At 42.7% G+C, this 20,484-nt stretch overlaps 1 protein-coding gene across 8 annotated transcripts in view; it reads left to right on the top strand.

The window, feature by feature from the left end:
• The window catches only part of OSBPL6 (oxysterol binding protein like 6), a 201,482-nt gene that overhangs the window by 74,201 nt on the left and 106,797 nt on the right, over positions 1-20,484 (top strand). The window lies entirely within an intron of this gene.

The following is a 20,484-nucleotide window of genomic DNA, read 5'->3' as shown; positions in this document are numbered from 1 at the left end:
GTTTAAACATGTAAGAGTAAGTGCACAATTTTTTATATAAATAAATTCCTGGTTTTTCTTTGGGTACACCAACCTCCCTCCCCCCATAAATGTCCAAACTGATCATCACACTGACACTGGATTTATAAGGCGTCACTTCCTCTGAAGACCTTATTGCAGGTCACACATGCTGATGAGCAAATAGTGACCACATCCTTCCAAACACTGGACCAGGCCCTGCAGCACCTTGCAGTCCTGTGAGGCCCCCAGGGAGCTTGGAAAGTGTTTTGGCTCAGACGGAGGAAGTGGGGCCCGTTTCACAGGTGGATCTTTTCTGTCAGTGCCGTGGACAACGGGACTGATCAGAACTGATTTCTCAGCTGTGTGACTGAGCGGAAGAAAACCTGAAACACAACAGGGAACAAAACGCCGTCCCCTACCCTGATGTGCACCCACTGATTGCCGTGACCTATGTCTTGGACAATGCGAGCTAGAGGGAACTCACCAGGGACAGAGATGCCAGCTTGTTCTCACTGTCTGCCCTTTTTTTTGCTGTCTCCTGCCTCCTTTGACTTATGCCCACCTGGAATCCTGGCTTTGTGCCTCAGCTAGAAGAGCCCCCTTGTAGCCACAAGGGTCACAGCCACCAGAGGGAGAAAGGCCCAGGAGCTTGGGCCTCAGCAGCACCGAGTCGGCTGCCTCCCTCCTGTGTACTCCCTGTGAGCCTGTTTAGGGGTGGAAAAGGGCCCTGTGCTGGTTTTGTTCAAGCTCCTGGAAATATGAGGACCCCTCTCAACACACAATTTCCTGGTTTTGATGTATTCAGTCCACAGGCAATACTTGCTCTGTAGCTGCATTTGTGAGCCCCTTACAGTAGCCGCACAACCTCCGAAAGGCCCCTGGGCCTTACTTAGCTTGAGAGTCACTGCTGTAGACCTGAAGGGGAGTAAAAACTCAAGGAAGAAGAAAAGAAGATTGTCAGTGGGTCACAGTGGGATTTTTTTTTTTTTTAGACTTTCATACTAATTGTTTCTATTAAAAAAAGAGAGAGAGAGTGTGTGTGTGTGTATAAAATGAGTAAATATAGCCCCCAAATTTGCATAGGGCACTAATTTAGTTCATGCCGTTTTCAAGTCCCAGGGTTGCACAATTGTTGCACAGCAGCATTGGGGTGTCACGGAGCCTTTTCTGGTGGCTTTGGCTCGGACAACTCGCACCAACTCTCAGGAGCGTGGGGTTGCCATGGTGAACCTGAGCTGGGTCGCCGTGCTGCCCCGACCGCTGGCCTGCATCTGACGGGGCTGAAGCCCGTGCACTGTAGACTGAATGTTTGTCTCCGAACTTCATGTGTTGCAATCCTGACCCACAAGGTGATGGTAGTAGGAGGTGGGCCTTTGGGAGGTGATTAGAAGCCCTCATGAGTTCTGGTCCTTACAAAGGAGACCCAGAGAGCTCCCTTGTCCCTTCCGCCCCTGAAGGCACAGCTAGAAGATGAGCATCTCTGTACCGGGAAGTGGGCTGTCACCAGATACCCAATCTGCTTACACTTGATCCTGGACTTAATAGGCTCCAGAACTGTGAGAGAGAAATGTTTGTTGTGTGAGCCCCAGTCTGCGGTATCTTGTTATAGCTGCCCAAATGGACTGACACCATGTACTATATTCTTAAACTTTTCTCTTTCATTTTCTTGGTCTCTCACTCCCCTCTCTCCTCTCCCACTTTATCCCTCTGTCTCCCTTGCTTTCTTCCTTCCTTCCCCACTTTGTTCTACAGATATTTGAGCACCATGTAGCCTTGGAAAGTTTACAGACTGGTAGTAAAACAATGTCTGTGTGACAGAGAGACAGGCCCCCTGTGGGAGCAGAGAACTGTCCCTGGGGAACTGACAGATGGACTGAATTGGGATTAATTCGATGATAAAGAAGGGTGAAGAAGTGCTCTCCAGGCTTAAAGACTTCAAGAAAAAGCGACTGTGCCGTGAGATGAAGCAGCAGCAAATCACACCGAGATGGGTAGGGCCTTTCCATCTGGGATTCTGGTCTCAGTCCCATGAGAGGGTCTTCATATGTGAAATACTTTTTTTGTGCCCAGATGATTCTTTTTAGTCACATTGAGCCTAATGAACTATTGTATATGTGTCCTCTGACTTTCATGGGATAATGCTAACCATACAGCTCTTTATTGACTGAATTTATCAGGCAGGTTGGGCTGCCTTAACAGGATACCACAGACTGGGTAGCTTAAACAACAACAGCTTACTTTCTCATAGTTCTGGAGGCCAAAGTCCAAGTCCAAGGCCCCATCGGGGGTGATTTCTGTTGAGGCGTCTCTTCATGGCTTGCAGATGTCTACCTTCTCACTGTGTCTTCACATGGCCTCTTCCGTGTGTGCAGGAAGAGAGGGAGGGGGAGGGAGGGGGAGAGGTGAGAAGAGAAAGGGGTGAGAGGGTAAGAGGGAGAGGGAGAGCAAAGGAGAGAGCGGGAGGGAGGGAGGGAGATCTGTAAAGGTTGCTAGTGTCCCTTCTCTTATAAGGACACCAGCCCTATCAGATTAGGGTTCACCCTTGTGTTACCTCCCTAAAGGTTCTCTCTCCAAATATAGGCACATGGGGTGAGAGATAGGGCTTCATCCTATGAAATCAGCACACGACACCGACCTGTCTCAACCTGGAGCCTGACTTTGGACGGTTGTCCCCTGGACATCATGCAGGCAGGTGTTTAAAAGAGGACAGAAAGTGAAGCCCTGCGGCATTCAGGTTTTTCCCTTTGAATGCCAGTGAGAGAACCTAACAGAAGCCGATTCTGTTAGGTCAATGTGCTTCATCGAGGAGGCTGTAGGGTTGTGGGGGATCAGCTGCTCATCCCTAACTTGGGTGTGGCTACTGTGAGGGGCAGGTGGCATCTTCACTGCCGCAGGTGAGCAGCACAGTGACCTTGAAGCCTTAACACATGGAGGGAGGCTGAGACGTCAGAGTGCAACCTTCAGTCTCGTGGCTCCAGGTGTTAACTGGTAGCTTCAAGAATCCCATGAGAACTGCTGTATTTCACAAGACCACAGAGAAGAAAATTATGAAACTAAAGCAACCCACAGTTCCTGCCCTGTTTGTGAGAACCATGATAACGTGTTAACTGCGTTTCATTGTGGGGCTCATACTTCTTCCTGGCACTTCTGAATTAGTGACCCTTAGAAAAGTCACGTTTTAAAAAGAGATACTGGGGAGATCAATGGGCATGGCATCTCACGTGTCATTTTCAAGGGTGTTTTCTGGGCACGTTAATACCTACATCATGGCAGGGCCTTGAGCTCGAAACAGAAGGGAAGCCAGGAAGGTGTGCGGTTCTTGTTTTTGCCAGTGCATCGCAGGCTATCAAAGCAAGGTGTATCATTTTCTCCTCAGTGACCTGAGCCTGTTGATTATCTTTTACTTTCCCCAACTTACCTCTTCCATATTCTTAAGCTCTAAGGTGAAAGGGTTAATGAAAGAAAACATAATAACATATGCCACTTCCTGTATTCCTTTGCTAGATATATTACATATAAATATAGCTGAGTCCTACCTTACTTAAGTGCTTTATAGATTTGCAGACCTCATAGGTGGTCAGAAAAGTGAAAACCTGGAGAAGAGAACATTGGCCAAGAAACCTGAGGCTGAGAGAAGTCCTCTGGTGTGATAGGCTAATAAACAAGAAATTATCAAGCGCTTGCTGTGTGTAAGACATGGTGCTGGGCATTTAAATGCACAGGAAGATTTGGAACAACCAAATGTTAAAATTTACATTTTAACTTAGACCAGCTATAAATTTAAGCAAAATATAAAATGTCAAGTAATTGAAGAAAAGTACCTATGAGATGTCAGATGGTGGTATATGACCTGCTGCCAGATGATTAGTGCTACCAATGAAGTGACTTTTCTCTACTAGCATCCAAACTCTTTAACAGTGAAGGCCGTGTTGGATGTGCTTGCAATGCTCAGCATAGTGGTAGGCATTCATTCAAATGAATGAATGAACAAATGAATGAATGAGTGAATGAATGACTGATTCAGGCTAGGAAACACTAATTGTTTTATTTTATTTTTTTATTGTTATTCAAGTACCGCTGTCTCCATTTTCCCTCCTCCACTCCCCCCACCCCAGCCATCCCTACCTCCCACCCTCAATCCCACCCCACCTTGGCTCTGTCCATGTGTCCTTTACACATGTTCCTGAAAACTCTCCCCCTCCTCCCCCCTTATCCCCTCCCACCTCTCCTCTGGTTACTGTCAGTTTGTTCCCAATTTCAGAAACACTAATTGTTTTAAAGTAAATATGGGCTTTTCTTTTTGCTTGTTTGTTAACAAGGTAAAACATACAGTAAAGTACACGGTTCTTCTCCGTGCACAGAACCATGTTCAGATGAAGATACAGAGCACTTCCAGTGCACTGGAAGGTTCTCTCATGCCGCTCCCAGTTTGCGCTGCCTAGCAGTAGCGCCCGTCCTGACTGCTGCCACTATACTCTAATTCAGCCTGTCTTTGCACTTCCTACCACTACAGTTACACAGTGTCCCTGTGTTGAGATTCAACCACAGTGCTCTTGCATGCATCAGTAGTTAATTCTTTTTCAGACAAGATCCAGCACATTCAGGGTGGTATGGCTGTAGACGGTAGTTAACTCTTTTTCATTTCCATGTATTGCTTTTTATGAGCATTTGGGATATTTCAAGTTTGGGGCTATTGTGAATAAAGCTGCTATGAACAATCTCAGATTTGCCCTTTTTTAATAATTTTATTTATTGATTATGCTATTACAGTTGTCCTAATTGTGCCCCCTCTGCCCTCCATCCATCCCCTGCCCCCACTCCTTCCGGCAATCCCCACACTGTTGTCTATGCCCATGGGTCATGCATATATGTTCTTTGGCTATTCACATTCTATGCTGCACTTTGCGTTGCTATGACTATTCTGTAACTACAAATTTGTACCTTTTAAACCCTCCACCCTTTCTGCTCATCCCCCCCAATCTTTGTCCCATCTGGCTACCATCAAAGCATTCTCTGTGTCTGTGATTCTGTTTTGGTTCTGCTTTTTCGTTTATTTTGTTTTTTAGATTCAATTGTTGATAGATATGTACTTATTGCCATTTTATTGTTCATATTTTTTATCTTCTTCTTAAAGAAGACCCTTTAACATTTCATGTAGTGCTGATTTGGTGATGATGAACTCCTTTAGCTTTTTCTTGTCTGGGAAGCTTTTTATCTGTCCTTCCATTCTAAATGATAGCTTTGCTGGGTAGAGTAATCTTGGTTGTAGGTCTTTGAATATTTCTTGCTAATCCCTTTTGACCCGCAAAGTTTCTTTTGAGAAGTCATCTGACAGTCTTATGGGGTCTCCCTTGTGGGTAACTAACTTCTTTCCTCTTGCTGCTTTTAAGATTTTCTTTCTGTCTTTAACCTTTGACATTTTAATTATGATGTGTCTTGGTGTGGGCCTTTTTGGGTTTATCCTGTTTGGGACTCTCTGTGCTTCCTGGTCATGTATGTCTGTTTCTTTTACCAAATTAGGGAAGTTTTCTCTCATTATTTTTCAAATAGATTTCCAATTTCTTGTTCTCTGTCTTTTTGGCACACCCATATACAAATGTTGGTGTGCTTGAAGTATTCCCAGAGGCTCCTTACACTATTCTCATGGTTTTGGATTATTTTTTCTTGTTATTCTAATTGTTTGTTTTTGCTTCCTTATATTCGAAATCACTGATTTGAATCTTGGCTTCATCCACTCTACTTTTGATTCCTTGTAAATTGTTCTTTATTTTAATTAGTGTATCCTCCATTTCTGACTGGATTTTTTATATGCTGTTGAGGTTCTCACTAAGTTCCTTGAGCATCCTTATAACCAGTGTTTTGAACTCTGTATCTAGTAGCTTACTTGTCTCCATTTTGTTTAGTTCTTTTTCTGAAATTTTGTTCTATTCTTTCATTTGGGCTATGTTTCTTTCCTCATTTTGGCAGCCTCCCTGTGGTTGTTTCTATGTATTAGGTAGAGCTGCTACATGTTCCAGGCTTGGTAGAGCGGCCTAATGTAGTAGGTGTCCTATAGGGTCTAGTGGCACAGCCTCCCCTATCACCCAAGCTGGGTACTCAAGGTGCACCAACTATGTGAGCTGTGTACAACCTCCTGTTGAAGTGGAGCCTTGATTGCTATTGGCATGTCCGAGGTCAGCTATTGACTCTGTTCTGTCCAGGGTCACACAGCAACACAGCAACTACAAAGAAACCTGCAGATGGCTGCTACTTGTCCTGGCGAGGCCAAGCTGTGAACCAAGGCCAGCTGCTACTAGTGCTGAGCCTGGGGAAAAATAGCAAGAGGTACAGGTCTCACTGAAGCTAGATGCTGCTTGTTTGGAATTATTTAGGAAAGCCCAAAGCACGGGCCAAGACAAGCCATTTGTATGTAAAAGCCACTGGAAACAGCTTGGGTGGGCCAGAAAGTAGAGTGGGGTAGGGCCTCAGGGAATCCCCAGAGTGGGGCAAACAGTGTGGGCCAGGTTGATAGAATCTCAGATATGGCACCTGCCTGTCAGCTCTGTGGCTCTATAGTGGGAGGGCTCCGAAAAGGAACAGTGGCCTCTGCTAGCACTAGTGTCTGGGAGAAGGCTGCCCAAAGCTCTCAGCCTTATGCTGGACAATTCATTTCCTCCCCATATGCCTCTGATGTCTTTCAATCTGCTGCCCTGTGTTGGAGTTCATAGGGAGTGAGTCTGAGTAAGTCTATGTGTGGGTCCTTTAACAGGAGTTGCCAGTGGCTCCAGAAGTTTCAGTGTTCCACAGCCTCAGTCCCTGCTGGTTTTTACAGCAAGACTTCTCTTCTTGGCACTGGAACCGTAGGCTGGGATGCCTGGTAGGGAGCTGAGACCCTTTGCTCCTTAGATTTCCCTCCCAATTTTTATCTACCATAGTGGGTGTGGGACCAGCCCGTTCCATATCTCCACGCCTCCTACCAGTCTGGATGGATGTGGTTTCTTCTTTAATTCCGTAGTTGTAAGACTTCCATTCAGCTCTATTTCTGATGGTTCTGAATGATGGTTGTTCTATAGTTTAGCTGTAATTTTGATATGGTTATGCGAGGAGGTGAGCAGTGTTTACCTACACCTTCACCTTAACTGGAAGTCAGATTTGTCTTTTGGTGGACATAGCACTCACTTCTCTTGGGCATACATCCAAGAGTGGAATTCCTGGGTCGCAGCATATTATTACCTTTAGCAGATATTATTTCATTTAGCAGACATTTTTTTTCACAGTAGTTGTGCCAATTTACTCTCCCACCAGCAATAAACGAGATTTTAAATATGGATTCTCAATTGTTTTATAGTTATCGGTAAAGTTCATTCCAAATGTATAAGACCCTGGTCATTAAAACCAAGGAAAGGAGGAAAGGAGTTTTTCCCAATGTTTACATTCATTGTACCTCTTTCTTGACTCTGAACCCACCGGGCCAGGCACGACATAGGCATTGAGGCAGCATTTGAATGGATCCTGAGACAAGCCTGTAGTTCAGGAGGGGAGTCAACTCTGAGAGCAGAGCTTAGGGGCGACCAATTACTGAATTCTGACCCTCACATATATCAGGGCTCCCAGCTTTATCCCTTGCCAGTTTCATGATGTCATTCATTCCATAAACCTTATTGAGAGCCTGCTCTGTGCCAAGAACTCTTATCCTACCATTGCTGCTGAATAAAATTCAGGGTGTTGAACAAGGCCTGTAATGATACAGTGGCTGCTCCGGGGATAGGCCAGTGACCCGAGCTTCCCGCCGACTCCCCGAGAGGAGGTGTGTGGACGGCATTGTGAGGGGACTTGAGATAGGGCCCTGCAGCAGGGTTGGGGGTGGGCTTGGGTCCACACCGAGTAGGACAGGAAGCAGGCAGTGAATGCTTCCCAAGAAATTCTTCAGTTTGACTCCCTTATCCAGGAAAATCTCTTATTTCCTTTTTGTGGGGAAGAGGATGAACAGGGAGAATCACAAAGCATGTCCATGAATAATCGAGTATGGAAATATGGGCAAAGCCGCTTTGACACCAATAAAAGCTAACACTGAGATGCCTCCTGAGTATAAGGTATTCTTGTTCAGTTCTCATTACCAACCTGTGAAATGGGCACTCTCAGTAGCCCCATTTCTCAGGTAAGGAGACCAAGGAGCAGAGAGAAGACATAACTCTCTCAAAGTCTCACAGCTGGAGCATGACGGGGTAGGGGTTTCCCAACTCTGGGCTCCTCGCCACTTGTGGCGCAACAGCTGCCTGTTAGTTTTGGTGCTTTTTTTAAAAAAAAATTATTTCTCAATTACAGTTTACATTCAGTGTTATTTTGTGTTAGTTTCAGATGTATAGTTTTGGTGTTTGAACTTTTAAATTTATGGTCTTCATATGAGCCTCACAAAAGTTGGCTAATTGACATGAACATTTCAACGATTTTTGCATGTCATTTCCCCCTGGGATGGCAAATTTGTAGTTTGAAGAAAGTATGATGCATAGAGGTGTTAGAATAACCTATAAATCTCAGTTTTAAAATGAAAAAGTTTAACCTAATATTAATTCATCTGCATTACAGAGCTTGTATGCCAGCAGCCAATCATATTATTCAGTAATGCTTGTAAATTTACGTACACTATGAGTGTGTGCTGCAAGAACTAAGGAATGATTCTGAAGTCCAAAAGACTGTGAGTTAAAAAACCTTTACACATAGTTACTGTCTGAGCACCTATTGTGTGGTATGTGTTGGACTAGGTAGTCTCCAAAGCATCTTGAACTAGCTGTATTAGCCCAGATCCCCATTTTTCTGATGAGGGAATCAGGGGTCAGATAGGCTACTTGAACTGCCCAGAGTCTCCTAGCTAGAAAACCTCAGTGCTGGGATTTGAACCAAGCCAGTTTAACTCCACAGCCTGTGCTCTTTTCACGATACCACAGTGCTTCCGCCTGTGCAAAGGAAGCACTCAAGTTCAAGGAAATTGCCCTGTGTGATAACATAGTCTCCCCTATTTTCCCTATCCAATCTTTAATCAGTGTAGGGTATCAAATTAAATTTCCAGAAGAACAATTTTTGAATTGTAGTGGATGGCATTGTTCACTGCCTCAACATTTTAAAATTCATTTCAGTTTTATTGCCAATCCTATGTAAACACAGGAAGCTTTAGTCATAAGAGTGCTAATAGGCCTGATTTAGTTGTCAGAGATTTTGGTGGTCTGATGAGCAAACAAGTACATCACTGTGGAAACCAAACAGAAATCTATCTGAATTGACACAGCAGAGGCCCAAGAAATGGGGCAGTTTGAAATAATTCCATCCAAGAAGCATAGGAGGTAAGAGACCAACAAAAAGAGATTAGGTCAGAGTTAGGCAGTTAAGCCACATGTGAAAAAAAAATACATATTTTACAAACTGTATACTTGTTTAGGGTCTATTTTATCATTTCAAAACAATGTATAATGTAGGGGGGCGCCACAGAAAATGTTTACCTAATTTAATTTAAGAAATTTTTAATGACTTTAATTTGCATGTGGCAGGCATGTTTGTACTTTAAGAGAACACAGATATTTTAAAGGTGGGTGCATTAAAACAGTGAGGGTCTCCTGCTCCCTGGGAAGGGATTCCGTTGTCATGCCAGTAATCCAAGAGACACTGGCAATGTGATATTGGAGACTGAATGTTCCAATTGTCATTGATATAAAAGCCTATCGGGTCGAGCACTCAACAGAAAATGTCCCATTAGCACAGCACTGAGTCACGACATTCCTATAAGAGTGTTCTTTCATCTGGGCTTAGGACTTTGGTCATAAGAAAATTAGTTATGTTGAGTGCATATTAAAACTCACTTATGTAACAGTTTGTGAGCTGAGTAGGCAGAGAAATGCCATCTGTGAACATAGGACTATAAACCGTGGGCAGCTGTCCAGTGGTCTGGGGAGGACGCACTGATCAGCACAGCTCTGGAGCCGCACCCGGGAGTGAAGGCAGCCTCCCCTTTGTGATCCAGGAGGCATTTCAATTAGCACCATCCACGCAGCCTGTTAGGAGGGGTGAGCTTCTGCCAGAGCAGTATCAGAGTACTAGCGTTTATAGGTTGTTTGATTAATCTTCTCCTCTCTTGGCATTTGTGGGCTCTGATATAAATCACATTCTCTGATTTTTTGCTTTTTGGTCCTTGGATATTTAGAGTTTAAGGCATGGTAGACATGGTGATTAAAATGATCACTATATACACAGGTCTTGAGAGCTCTTTATCCAAAGCCCAGAGGTGAGCAGTGGTGTGAATCTGTAGTTGGGGAAACAGGACCAGCTATCTTACGATTTCTCAAAGTTGGAAGTGTATTATCAGTTACATGAATGGGAGGGAAGCTTTTAATGTACTGCTGTGAGCAGTTGTTGCCAAATCACTGGATGGTAAATGTAAGTGATGGTTTCCTTGCCCTGGGGGTAGTGTGAAAATTCTCATTTTTCAACTTGCTCCACAAGAAACCAAGTTTTGTTGCAAAGCTTGTCCAAGTGCATGTTCCTGTGCATTTGGTTGCAATGATCAGTCAGCAGTGAGCTTCAGCACACTTTAGCATACATCTTGCATACTTTAGCAAGACCTGCCATGCGCAGATATGCCATAGTGGTGCAGCTGGGCTCCCAAAGATGGAGCTGGTGTGGGTAGGCCTTCAAAGACAGCCCAGTCTTGGAAAGAAAAGACACGTGTGTCAAAATCTTGATCAAAATGGACTGAGGAAAGTCTAAGAGGTGCTGAGGGAAGATTATGAAAGAACGTGCAGAATTAGTTCTAGCTGAGCCATAGGAAAGGTCTCCATGTCATGCCCACAGGGTCTTAAAGGAAGGGTGGGGTTTTGACTTTGGAGATGGAATGGGAAGAGTGTTCTCGGTGGAGGAGACACACAGGGCAGGAGAGTGGGCTTGTTTGGGAGAACTGCAAGAAGTTGTTTGGTAGAAGATTTCAAGAATTATCAAGTGGGAAAGTTAATTGGGGTTAGATTATGCAGGACCTTTAATACAGGATAAAGACTTTGTGCTTTATTCTCTCTTTTATCTTAAATAATAACTCAAGTGTCTTAATTTAAGATAGGATTATTAAGTATGTTTTTTAATAAAGAGTAAAGTGATTATTTTGGCAGTTTGCTGCAGAACAAATAATACCGTTATACAACTGCAGTGTTGGTAGTCAGAATGGCCTTTTTTTTGGCTGCAGACTTCCCACTGAGCCCTTGCCAAATCTAACACATAACCCTGTCACTCAGATGAAAGTCAGCTACATCATTACATCATTATTCTGACTCCTCCTTGGGTTCAGTGATATTAGGATCTATATTTCACAGTTGTTTTGGGGGTCTTTTTTTTTTTTTGACTAGGTGGGTGGTGCTAAAATGCCTATGACTCCATTTCTCTGGCAGACAAACTGGTTTGTTTGAAAGCTGAGTCATTAAGCATCTTCATCTGCCTTCCCAATCTCCTATTTAGCATTTTCCTCCATATTGAGTACTTGGTAGGCAGAGAGGTGGCTCATTGATTTTTTTTCCCTCCCAGGCATCTCTCTGGTTTTTTTCTGTTCAAAGGAATTTTTTAAAAAAGGTTTTATTTATTTATTTTTAGAAAGAGGGGAAGGGAGGGAGAAAGAGAGGGAGAGAGACACTGATGTGAGTGAGTAACAACATTGGTTGCCTCTCGGTATGCTCCCTGACTGGGGACCAAACCCACAACCCAGACATGAGCCCCAACTGGGAGTTGAACCGGTGACTTCTTGATTTGTGGGACAGTGCCCAACTGACTGAGCCACACTGGTCAGGGCACAGGAATTTTTTAAACTACCATGTGGTATGCCTTGGAACTCCTCTGAGCTGATATTTTTAACTACTGGAGGCTAATAGGAAAAAAATCTGAATTTTATTAGATAGGCTTGAAACACTTAAAAATTTATAAAAGCATGAGTTCAAAGGACCATCTTTGTTAGTATCCTTTGGCTTATTAACTCAGTTAACTCAAGCTTGTGGCTTACATGGCAGGGTCAAATAGTTTTGCTTTGTGATTATCTCTTGGAACCTCTAATCCTGGCCATTGACTTCAATAGATAATAATAACAATAGCAAGCACTTACATAGTTTTAAGTGCTATACTTATAAATTCATGTAATTTTCAAAATAATCCTAGAAGGTAGTACTGTTCCATCTCCATCTTTACAGATCATGAAACGGAGGCTTTGAGAAGCTGTGGGAGTTGCCTAGACCCCCATCGTTGGTAACCGGCTGAGCCCGGGTTCCAACCTGGGCATTGCGGCTGCAGGGCCTTTACTCTTGACCTCATTAAAATTCAGGGACACCAATTAGGATGACCCTAGACTTAAGTAAACACAATATGTGTCTAAATATTTAGGGCTATTTATTTTGAACAGTATGAGGCTTGGAATTTAAGAAATTTCAGGGCACTGTTGATAGTATGTGTATTGAACCCAGAAATCTATTCAGCATCTTTTGTTGTCCACACGTGGTTGTACATTTGAGTAAGGCTTCACGGGGCTGGCATTTGAGGTCTGAGCCAGGATTTAAAGGGCTCTGAAGTGTTCAACAGACAGAAAAGAGCATTCCAGCTAGAAGGAACAGCACATGAAAAGGCTCAGAGAGGCAAAATGGCATTCAGTGCACTTGTTTAAAGGAAAACATGATGTGCGCTGTTTCTGAAATGGGGTGGAAGACAGGAGCGACCGAGATGCAAGAGTACAAGATGGTACCCTGCTGTGCAGTTTTAAAATTGTCCTCACCGTGTTCCTTGACTGATTTTGATTAAGGATGCACACAATTTTTTCGTATCCAATTCCAGAGAGTTCCCAGGGGCTCTGAAGCTTACCGATAGGTCCCTAGTCCCTTTTCCTCCAAGCAGTAGAGAATAATTGAGAATAGAGAGTAACACAATTGAATATATACTTTGAGAAAGATGACTCTGATGATCATGAAAGATGGCTTGGACAAGAGAATGATTGGAAGCTGAGAAATCAGGGGACAGATATCAACACTCTGAGCCCGAGATAGCTGAGATGGCAAAGAGGGAGCAATGTCTGGGAAAGACAGCTGGGAAATAGAAGTGAGAGGGCCCAGAGTGAGTTGAATAGGAAGGTTGCAAATGGAATGATTCGAAGAGATTGTGGTTTCTAGCTTGGCTTAAGGACAGATGAGGATGTCATTAACTCAGACAGGAGACAAGGAGAGGAAAGAGGCATGGGTAGAAACATAATGGGCTTGATTTTTAGCCTCTCAGAGTTTCAGCTGCCCGTGATATATTTCCGTAGAAATGTCCAGTAGGCAGTTGGAAATGTAGTCTGAAAAAGAAGTTAGAATTGGAGAGAGGGATTTAGCAGTCTCTAGCAAATGGTAGGTTGAAACCCTCAGAGTGAGACAGGGCCACCCTGGGGAAACCCAGAAGGAGAAAAGCTTAAAAGGGCAAAGGAAGAATATTCAGTAAAGCTGGCAGGGAGAACAGACTGGGGAGCAGCAGCAACATGATGCATTTGAGTGCTCCCTGTGGGCTGGGACTGTTCTGCACACTTTTCGTGCATTAACTCCCTCAGTCCGCAGACGCCTCCAGGAAAGAGCTGCCTTTTACCCGAGGAGCCTGGGGCACAGAGAGGTGAAGTCCCTCGCATGGGGCTGCGGAGCTCGGAGGTCTCTTGCAGTGGCAAATTAGTGGTAGCATTATTAAGTTGATGTAAGTTGATGACTTAAGATAGTTTTTGTCATAACTCTTATGGATTTAAATGTAGATTGATAAGCTCTGATGATAATATTACTTACTTTCCCCTCTGCTCTATCTGGTCAATACAGTGTGATCATCAGAATTCATGAAGAAAGTGTGATCTGAGACTTTTATAAATTTCCAAATCCTCTTGCTTTTTCTCATATGAATATTCTGTCAAGATGCATGCATTTCTTAAATATATTATAACTTAATAACTCAGGCTGTCTTTGAAGTCTTCTCCCAATTCATGAGCATTTGGGGCATTAGTTAAAGTACTTCCTGAAAATGGTTTCATGAGTCACATTTTCATATTTCCACTTAGGATATATGTTGGACTCTCTTAGCAGTGATCTAAGACATCACAAGCTCTACATTCTCTTTTTAATTTACCAAAACTTTTCTTCTTTCCTCGAATCCATCACCTCCTTGGAACTTCTTCATTCCATTTTGTTTTCTCCTGTATTGCTTTACTAACAGGGGAGGTTTTCATTGGAGTCCATTTTCTGAGAGCAGTTTTTTTTTTTTTTTCACTTCATCTGAGTTATGCACAATGAGGGAGGAGTGAAGAGTAATGAAACCATACCAACTTGCCACAGCTGGGCTATCTGTTAGGACGGGGCTCAGCAAACCAGAGTCCAAAGGCCACGTGTGGCCACCAGTCTTTTATAAATAAAGTTTTTTAAAGTCCTCACCCGAGAATATTTATTGATTTTAGAGTGAAAGGAAGGGGGGGAGTGAGAAAGAGAGAGAAAGAAACATTGATGTGAGAAACACTGATCAGTTGCCTCCCATATGCACCTGACCAGGAATTGAACCTACAACCTTTTGGTGTACTGGATGATGCTCCAACCAGCTGAGCCACCCCACCTGGCCAGGGCTGTAAATAAAGTTTTATTGGAACACAGCCATACTTATTCATTTACTTATTGACTATTGCTGCTTACCTGCTACAATAGCAGAACTCAGTAGTTGCATCACTTGGTAGACTGCACGGCCCCGTAAAACCTAAAATGTTTACTCAGCTGGACCTTCCCAGAAAAAAGTTAGTGACCCTTGCTCTACCGCATACCACTTTCAGAAGATTAAGGTATGTCCGAAGCATGTCTCCAGTCCTTTAGAGCTAATGGTGTTCTTTCAATAAAAATTTTAATAAAATTTTATTCAGCTGAGTATTAAACAAACAGTTGCTGAAATATTTGTTCTTTGAATATAAAACACATTATTACTCCTTTAAGAAATATGTAATCAGAATTCTTTTTTTTTTACCTTTTTTTTTTTTAAGATTTTATTTATTTATTTTTAGAGAGGGAAGGGAGGGGGAGAGAGAGAGAGAGAGAGAAACATTAATGTGCGGTTGCTGGGGGTTATGGCCTGCAACCCAGGAATGTACCCTGGCTGGGAATCGAACCTGGGACACTTTGGTTCCCAGCCTGCGCTCAATCCACTGAGCTACGCCAGCCAGGGCTGTAATCAGAATTCTTACCTGCATAATCAGTCATCTGAATTTTTGTCAGTATTAACAAAACTGTTTACTTTGGGAAAAAAACTTCTTTGAATGTTAAATAGGTGTCATGTCTTCTTTTTTGGGCTTGGCCTTCGGGATTTAGAGAAATAACACACTTTCCCTGCCTCCAGAGAAGTATGTGTCAAGTCAAACTAAGTCAGATACAAGCCAAAAAATAAGGACACATTGGCCAAGATCATAGAAATATAACAGGTTGAGAAAAATATGTTTTGTGTTGAGGAAATTGTTTTAGTTTATCAGCATGTTGACCATATTTTATATCATTTCAGTCGTGTTTCTGAAAAAAATGCTTTATTTCCCTTTATTTTGGTAAGAAATATGTGAGGCCAGATAGCATCACATTCTGCCCTGTCAAATGTAAGGTCTTCTCTTGTCCCTCCCGGATGCCCGCTGGCCCAGGTAGCTGCTCTGCCCCCGCCCCCCTTTGGAGCCGCCAATGTCTTCTGAGGTCCTTTCTTGCCTCCAGGGTCTCTTCCAATTTGTTCTCCTAGCACAGCCTTCCTGAAGCATGACCACATGACTCCCTTGCTCAAAACGCCACCCCTGTTCTCCACAGCTCACTCAGTGAAATCTGGTCTCTCATCAGCGTTTGAGACCTTCCACACTATTCCAAACCTCCTTTCTGCCCTTCTTTCCCTGCTCGCCGTCTTTGTATCCTAGACTCTGGGTGCTGGAACTACAATCTGCACTTTCCTGTCTCTTGATTTTCATATACTTTTTCTCGCTGTTTGAAATCTCCTTTGTCTACTTCTGATTTTTATTTCTTGCCTGAATCTACTCACTTTTCAGATGCCTTCTCTTTTGAGCAATTTTCTCTGATCTGCTTCCTACCCAATTCGCAGACTTCAAGCTGCAATTAATATTCTCATGCCCTAACTATCCATAGCACATTTTCTGCTTTTGTATCTTTACAAGATTATTCATGGTTTTTTTTTTACTATTATCTATGGCTGAATTCTAAATATAACAAGCAATCAACAAAAAATGAAGGGGAAGAGCTTTTTTTTATTGGTTATTACATTTCTGTACAATGGAGCCTCAGTTTTCCAACTTAATTCATTCCAGAAGGCTATTCAAGATGCAGTTTGTTCAAAAACTGAATCGTACAGGTGACTGGTCATACAGATATCAGCATGAAAGGGTTGTTGGGTCGAGAACTGAAGTTTTGTTCAACAACTGATATCTTTTCTCCCCCATGAACAACTTGGTCGAGCACCAAATTTTTCAAGAGTGGAGACATTCAAGAACTGAGGTTTGACTTTATCTTCCTTGGTGTCTGGCTTAAATGTTTGTGTATAATAACTGACTTATTGTTGAGTGGACAAACCAATACTTAATGGCAGACATGAAAACTCTGTTATTGTACCCAGTGACTTTTAACTTCTTTGATATATGGTAGCACTAATGAGATTAGATAAATTTCCAGGTTAAAAGTCAGGGATTGGCAAGAAAGCCACAGTGGTTGCTGGTGAAAGTGGCTGGAGTCGGTGTTGCTCATCTTCAAGAAGTCGCCCGACACAGCCTGTTTCCATGAACACTCTTGGGTTGTGGCACTAAAGCTGTCTTCTCCCAGGAGTTAGGCACACTGTGGGAACTCAGTGTGTTTGGGATTGTCACAGGCAGAAAGAGAAGGCAATTTCTTGTCTAAACATAGCTGCCAGTGGGGGAAAAAAGCAAAATAATAATTTTTTCAACAAGGTTCTTAGTAGATGCAGTAGGCAAAGTAAACAAGATCATGTTGAAAGGTGTCTTGTACCATGTCTTGGACTAGTTTTCTGGGAAAGCCATTTTGGATGTTTAACACTAAGTTAAGACCCATCCTTCATGGAAATAAAGTTGACATTGAATCAAAGGCAGGGGCCACGTAACTTAGAAAATAGAAGTATCTCGTCTCTTATTTTTATTGTGAAATGGACTTTGCTGTGTAGACTGCTAACTTTGTATACTGCTCGCCTGCCTATTCTGGTTGTCTTTACTGTCTTTACCACTTTAAGAATCTTTCCTTTAGTATTTTACAGAGTGGTGGAGTTTATCTTATATACATTTTGCATTCTGTGCATTAACTTAGTAGCTACACAGGACAGTTTAGTCTTCAGTGGGTACAACATGTGCTCTGAGAGGCTTGAATAAGAAACAAGTGGAATGTGTGGGGAGTGTGCTGGACAAGAACATGCTGTACAATGGGCAAAATTCAGGCTGTGGGAGGATGAGTCATGCAACTTACAGGAAAAATTCTGTTGCAAAGATAATGGATCGTTTGCTTCCTGAATGAGCCATTCAGAAGGAGCTGTTGCCAAACCACCAAACTCCCCTGATGATATTTTGCAGATAGTCCTCCTGGAGTACTGGTTGATACTGGAGACTTTGTTTGAATCGACCTTTCCAACCTTTACAACTTTTAGTTTATTAATAGCTTAGAAGGAGACCTTTCTGGTCTGCGAAAGATGTCGTTATATTAGAACATGATTCTTTTTGTGTGTGTTGATAAAAACCAGTATAATTTTTGTTCAGGCATCAATTTTGGTTATAGTTTTAAGAGGAAACAACCTCTTTTGTTCCCTGAGTTTATTTCTTAACGAGAGCTTTGAGAAGTTATCTTCAGTGTGTGTTGTCACAAGGTGTAACCAGACCTGGACTTTATAAGCTTAGGACCTTTGGACTTCTGTCCTGCACACAGTTTACGTGCAAGGTAAAGGAAGACCCTGTACCGTTCCTTAATTGAAATAAAGTTTAGTTGCCACTTGGTTAACTTCCTGGTTTTTAAATAAAACAATATATTAGTCACCTGGAAATTTGGAATTTGAATGTGATGACATAAATCTTTCTGCCCTAATCAAGTGTTTCAAACTGAATTAAAATGAATATTCCTAGTATTTCTTGCTTCAGTAACTCTCAGGGATGATCAGTTATAACTGAATCATGTATTGATGGCTTGGTAATTTTTTATGCACAGTGGTCATCCCCCCTAAAGGCTGTAGAAGGGACTCCACTTTATCATGGTTATCTTTTTGAAAGTTGCACAGAAGGTCCATGCGAATGTTAATTATAGTCTCAGAACAAGCCAAAACCCTTATTCCTTGGCATTGTGTACATACTGTGTAAAAATGCATACTTTTGGCTCTGACCAGTGTGGCTTAGTGGATTGGGTGCCTTCCTGCAAAATGAAAGGTCACTGGTTCGATTCCCAGTCAGGGCGCATGCCTGGGTTGCAGGTTGAGTCCCCAGTTGGGGGCATTTGAGAGGCAACTGATCAGTGTTTCTCTCTCATATCATTGTTTCTCTCCCACTTTCTCTCTCCCTTCCCTTCTCTCTAAAAATAAATCAATAAAATATTTTAAAAGCACATACTTTTGTGCAAAATGGAAGATTGATTTCTTACAAAGTAGGTATAACTAGAAGCCTTGAAAATTTATATTTTAACTCACACATACTGTGTACAGGGAACTGAGGTCTGGTCCCTGGCTCCCAGGGGCCACACAGTCTGGTAGTGGAGATAAGAGGTGTAAGAAACATGTATGGCCAGGACCACCTCACGCCAGTAGAACTGGCCAGAGTGCCAGGTGCCATGAGAAGCTGCCTCTTTCTAGCAGGGAAGATCTGGGAAGGAACGAGAGTTGTTTTGAGCTGAATTTTGAAGGATGCATAGGCAAAGATGGGGAAAGGGATGACTGAAGTGGAAAATTGCTTCTTGGGCCAATGTGTGGTTTGCATAGGCTGAAGACAGGACACACAGTGTGTGCGATGGGGGAAGGAGGGGGAAGTCCTTAGGCGTGGGTAGTTGTATTCACCCTGCCTTCTCCCTCTCCTCTGCTGCTGGACTGGGGGCACTGGAGACAGCAAGGAAGGCTTGGTCTCACCCCATGGCCCTCTCTCCTTCACCTTCTCACTTGCCATTATCAGATGGTGAGAAGTTATAGAGAATGAATGGGGGTAGACGTCGGCAAAAAGAACTGCATTTTAGCACAGGAGGCTCTTTGCCACATTTTTCTTTTATTTTCCTTTGTTAGTATTCTCAGCTTTTCTAAAGCTTGGCAGAGTCCATTACAGGAAAGAAAAAGGAAAAAGGTAGGTAGGAGAGTTTCGGTAGCTGACCACTCCTATTTGTTCTGCCTGTAAGTAGATGAGATTAAAGAGCACAGATTGGGTAGTGTTTGCCGAAATTAAATAGATCTAATGCTGAGCATACAAAACTAATTGTGGTAGACCCCAACCTTAATTCTTTTATGTCATCATCGTAGTCATCAGTTAGATTATTTAGGGACCCACAAGATGCATGGACTTGTCTTACTCTATAGTAGAGATTTTTAAAAAATTTGTAGAGGTGGGGAGGGTCTAGAAAAAAACACTTATTTTTTTACAGAAAAATGGTGCTTAAGGGAGCATTCACAGCATAGGATGTTGGGTAGACAGAAATCTTTTGCACTTTTATTAAGTCATAATCTTTCAGAATATGTATCTATATTTCTTTTTTTCTCCATAAATAAAAAGAGGGAACTAAAACAGAATGAAAGAGTTAGTTTGAAAAACAATCAAATCTAGGAAATATTTTCTTTAATTTTTTAAGTTTTTTATTGTTGTTCAAGTACAGTTGTCTCCATGCCCCTCCCCCCTGCCCCCCGCCCTGTCCCCATCTCCTGCCCCAGGGAGTGGTTTCTGAAGCTTCCTTGGGAAGAGACTGGCCTGTGGGAGAGGCTTGAAGAAGCAACTGCTGTCACATTTCAGGACCAGAGACTAACAGTTTAGCTTCTACTCCGGGTTTCTTGTCAGGATTTTCTCTTTCTTTTTTTCCTTAAAGTGAGCCTATTTTATCTTCTCATAAAATATTGTTTCTTTGCCTTCTGAGGAACTGTGTCTTTGATAGTGTGATCAGCTCCTTTCTGCTACAGGACTGTTCTGGGAGTTAGGGCTGCTCCTCCTGATTCTAGAGCTCATTAGTGACTGTTAAAGGGTCTTTATCAAGGCACAGGTACTGTCCATTTATACGTGTGTGATGAAGCCACCTTATGCTTACCGTTTTTAAAAACTGAGGTTTAGCGAAACAAGCCAGGCAGTGAAAGACAAATACCACATGATATCACCTTTAACAGGAATCTAAACAACAAAACAAAAAAACTAGCAAAATATAACCAAAGACACTGAAATAGGGGATAGTCTGACAGTGACCAGAGGGGAGAGAAGAGGGAATTTCAGGGGGGAATGGGTAGGGTTTACAGGAACAAATTTGG

The sequence above is a fragment of the Phyllostomus discolor genome, chromosome 4 (genome assembly GCF_004126475.2).
Source record: "Phyllostomus discolor isolate MPI-MPIP mPhyDis1 chromosome 4, mPhyDis1.pri.v3, whole genome shotgun sequence".
Classification (NCBI taxonomy): domain Eukaryota; kingdom Metazoa; phylum Chordata; class Mammalia; order Chiroptera; family Phyllostomidae; genus Phyllostomus; species Phyllostomus discolor.
This window is presented reverse-complemented; position numbering and strand designations above follow the sequence as displayed.